Here is a 5,166-nt window from a genome sequence, read left to right on the forward strand (position 1 = left end):
TTTAGGTGAATTGAACAGTTTGAACCGAATGCACAAATTATACAGTGAGTCAAACTAAACATCGAGAATACTTTTCCCCTTTAGAACCACCACTTCATGCTAACCCTTTTGTTTAACTGACACTTACTCAAGACGCCCGCACGCATGCGAGTGTTCTTCCCCGATCCAATTAAAAACAGTCCAATCTTTTAACAAGCGGACGTAAAATTGGGTTAGTTCCACTTATGGTCAATGAACTTTACCAGTATAAAAATATAATTATAAAACTATTTATTTTCAGATTAATACAATTGAACTTTACTCATTAAAATATATAGTAAAATTACCAAAATACACGGACCACCTATCATTAATTTGGCCGTTTTGAACCTCGATTGTATGATGTTAATATACTTGTCACTACTAGAAATTCGGAAAAAAGCGACCACAAAAAGCGATCAAAATTGGTCGCTTACAAGTCACAAAGCGACCAAAAAGCGTCCAAACTGGCTTGGTCGCTATTTTGATGGTCCCTTTACCTTAGAGACCAAAGTGCGGCCAACTTTGGTCTCTAAGGTAAAAGGACCAAATATTCCGGTAAACAATATACCGACCAACTTTGGTCGCTTTAATATTTTAATAATATAAATTTAGCGACCAAAGTTGGTCTCTGTATTTAAATTATGTTTTTTTTTATTTATTATTATTCAAAATATAGCGACCAACTTTGGTCTGTAAACCAAATATTATATTTTAAAATCTGGAAAATAGCGATCAAAGTTGGTCGCTTTTTATTTTAGTTTTTTTATTTTTTTTTTAAATATAAGCGACCAAAATTGGTCGCTAATTTCAAGAATTTAATTTTTTTTTAAACATAAGCGACCAAAATTGGTCGCTAATTTTCAGATTTTTTTTTTAATAGAATAGCGACCAAAGTTGGTCGCTTTTTAGGAAATCTGGGTTAGTTAGCGACCAACCTTGGCAGCTACACCACCTGCCAGCATACCAAAATCCCTAAATAACAATATAATTCAATTCGTAAACTACAATTTCAATACCAAAATCTCCACAACAACCCAACAACAACAACAACAACAACAACAACACAACAATAAGAACACCACAATTCAAAAAACACATTAAAACAAACAAATTAAAGTTCAATAGAACTAACAAATTAAACTAAGTTAACGCTTATTACACCTAGTTCAAAACCGGTTATATTTGTCTAGTTCAAAGTATATAAAAGTCAAGGAGTGTTTTGTACAACATCATTATCATCACCGTCTGATGAACTTTCATCAACAAGATGGTATATAGAAGGGTCTACTTGTCGAGGATGGGAAGAACGATGTGACGACCCAAAGGGTCATCACCTGTTTTCTTACTCATTCCGTGCTTCCGAGGCCTTGAAATCTCATTTAGGGTTGCCTCGATTTGCGTGCGCAGTCCGGGCGCGTAGCCTGAAAGATTAAATATGAATTCTGTGAGAAAAATGCTAGATTTTGATATTAATTTGAATAAATTTGACTTCGGTCAATATTTTGGGTAAACGGACCCGGATCCGTGATTTGACGGTCCCGGAGGGTCCGTAAAAAAATATGGGACTCGGGCGTATGTCCGGAATCGAATTCCGAGGTTCCAAGCCCGAGAAATGAATTTTTGAGTAAAATTATTTTTCTGAAATTGTTAAGAAAATTGGAAATGAAATTTGATTAAAAGACTGTGGTATCGGGCCCGTATTTTGGTTCCGGCGCCCGGTACAAGTCTTATATATGGTTTAAGCACTTTCTGTGAAGTTTGGTTGAAATTGGACGTCGTTTGACGTGTTTCGGACTTAAAACTCTAAATTTGAAAGTTTATGAAGTTTGAAGAAAACTAGGGATATTGAGGTATGATTCGTTGTTTTTGATGTTATTTTGGCGATTAGATTGCGCGAGTAAGTCCGTAGGATGTTATTGAGGTTGTGTGCATATTTGGTTTGGAGCCACGAGGACTCGGGTGAGTTTTGGGTCGGATTGCATTTCTCATTTTTGGAAAAATCTGGTATCAGCTGATCTGCAGGATTCGCATTTGCGAAGCCAGAGTTCGCAAAAGCGAAGATCCAGCTATCGCAAATGCGGAGGCTGATTCGCAAATGCGAAACCAGTCTAGGCCGGCCAAGGTTCGCAAATGCGAAGTCAAACGTCGCAAATGCGATGGTCACTGGTTCACAAATGCGAGACCCAATTCGCAAATGCGAAGGTCCCCTGGTTGGCCTGTGTTCGCAAATGCAAACAGTAATGTCGCATTTTTCAAGCCTGCAGGGTTCGCAATTGCGAACCCAACTTCGCATTTCCCACATCTGCAACCTGCATTTTTCATACTTAGACGAATTTTAAGTCATTTTTCACCCCACTTTCAAAATACAACTCCTTGGGCGATTTTTCAAGAACAAGCTTCATCCCAAATCATTGTAAGTCGATTTTTACTAAACTCTTTCAATCTTTAACATCATTTAACATGTTTTCAACTTAAAAATCAATGATTTTCATGGGAGAAATTGGGGGGTTTTGGGTAGAACCTAGGTTTTCTATAAATAGGGGATTTGGACCTCAATTTGAGGTTCGATTTTAAAAAAATTGCATATTTGAGTTCGTGGGGGAATGGGTAACCGGGATTTGGTTCGAACCTCGAGTTTTGACCACGTGGGCTCGGGGGCGATTTTGTAATTTTTGGGAAAACCTTTGGGAAATTCATTTTTATGCATTCAAATTGATTCATTTAGTGTTTATTAAAGTAATTAAGTAATTTGTGGCTAGATTCGAGCGGATTGGAGGTGGAATCACGGGGTAAAGCGATAGTTGAGGTTTGAGTGGAATTCAAGGCATCGAGGTAAGTGTTTGGTTTAACCCCAGCTTGAGGGAATAGGAATTGAGTCTTGTTTGCTACTTGCTAATTGATCGAGTACGATGTATAGGCATGGTGACGAGTATCTATACATTGGTGTCTAGTATGACAGTGAGCCCTTACTTGGCGAATAGTTTGGTTGTTGATATGCTTTCCATGTTTACTCGATGACTTCTATATGTAGTAAAGACCTTGTGAAAGGAATTGTGATCTTGAAACTTCGTGGAGCATTAGCTCGGGTTGAAATACGAATTGTGAAGGTATATGAGATAAATAACTCTTTGGAGCATTGGCTGAAGTGATAATGTGAACTATGAGATGAAAGTGAAAGAAAGAAAAGAGTTAATGATTTATTCCCTTGCCGGGATGTTGTTGGTTATTGATGTTGTACCCTTGCCGGGTCTTTAAATTGTTGTTGTGTACCCTTGCCGGGACTTCTATTCTTGTTTTATTATTTCCCTTACCATTGTTTGTGATTGTTGATTGGGTGAGGAAGAGTGTTAAAGCACGAAGGGTGATGCCGTGCATTGAATGATATTTGTGGATCGGGTTGCGCGCCGCAACAATGTTAAATGATATGGGTCGGGTTGCACGCTGCAACAATGATATTTATGGATTGGGTTGCACGCCGCAACAATGATATTTATGGATCGGGTTGCACGCCGCAACAATGATATTTATGGATCGGGTTGCACGCCGCAACAGTGTTGTTATATATTGGGATCGGGTTGCGCGCCGCAACAATTATTGATACAAGTGTGTTTATTTTGCGGATTAGTTTCTTGTCCGCTGTAAATTCCATGCTGCCCTTAGATTGTTATTCTGGAATTACTATTAATATTGTTTCCTCCCCACCACTTGCTCCCCCTCCCATATTGTTTACTTGTCTTATTCCATTATTTCCGTGATTCTTTACGTTGACATTTCCCTTTATCGTGTTACTTGTCATTAATTGTTTTCCTTAGTGAATCATAAGTTTCGTGTACTTGTTGTCTTATGAACTCGTATTACTGGTTACGTTTGTTAGAGTAAATTTCTTGTGGAGTAACTGTTGATTTAATTTAAATGGGAGCGGGTGGTACGCCTACCACGAGATGTTGAGAAATGGGATCAGGTTGCACGCCTGCAACAAGATGAGTTGGATATGAAAGTTGCCTTATCTCTTCATTTATTGCTAGAAGTTAAATTGAGATGTACTCTTTATTAATCCTGATATTTTATTTCTAACTGTTGCCCCTGAANAACTGTTGATTTAATGGAAATGGGAGCGGGTGGTACGCCTACCACGAGTGATATTGAAATGGGAGCGGGTGGTACGCCTACCACGAGATATTGAGAAATGGGATCGGGTTGCACGCGTGCAACAAGATGAGTTGGATATGAAAGTTGCCTTATCTCTTCGTTTATTGCTAGAAGTTAAATTGAGATATACTCTTTATCAAAACCTGATAATTGTTGCTCCTGAAGCATGCCCCTTTCCCCAGCTTAAATTGTTATTTTCTTGCTACTTCTCCGTTGTACTTATATATATATATATATATATATATATATATATATATATATATATATATATATATATATATATATATCTGCACAGATTTATTTGGTGGTCTGGTCCTAGCCTCGTCACTACTTCGCCGGGGTTAGGCTAGGCACTTACCAGCACATGGGGTCGGTTGTGCTGATACTCCACTCTGTGCTATTTTGCACAGATCCCAGGCTTCAGACAGCAACAGCAATAAAGTGGGANTTTCTTTCAGACTTTTATGTGTAGTATCCTTATACCGTCTGTGAAACTGTGACACCAGTCTTGGGTAGAGGCTTTTGTTGAGATTTTTCCGCATATTTATTCAGTTTTCTATAATATTGAGACTTCCGCTTATTATTTAATTTCATGGTTTTGTAATATTGCCGATGATTGTTAAAAGGAAATTATGTTATTAATGAAAAAGTAATTAACTTTGGCTTGCCTAGCTCTCATTAGTAGGCGCCATCACGACTCCCGAAGGTTGGAAATCCGGGTCGTGACAAGTGATCACGGGGAGGACGGGAGGAACGAGCACGGGGAGGACGGAAGGAACGCTCACGTTCAAGTCGAGCATCTGGCGATGACTCACGAGACCGGGGAATCGGAAAAGCTCCATAAGCTAGGAGAGATTTGAGCTGCTCTTGCATGCCCTGGTACCGAGCTTGCATGCCAATGTACTGAGCATCTCTAAGCTTTTCTCTTTCCTTGGCCGCTTCTAGCTCGGATGTGAGCTTTGTCACAGTCTTCCGCATAGCGGAGTAGGCTCTCCC

Source organism: Nicotiana attenuata, unplaced genomic scaffold (assembly GCF_001879085.1).
Source record: "Nicotiana attenuata strain UT unplaced genomic scaffold, NIATTr2, whole genome shotgun sequence".
NCBI lineage: Eukaryota > Viridiplantae > Streptophyta > Magnoliopsida > Solanales > Solanaceae > Nicotiana > Nicotiana attenuata.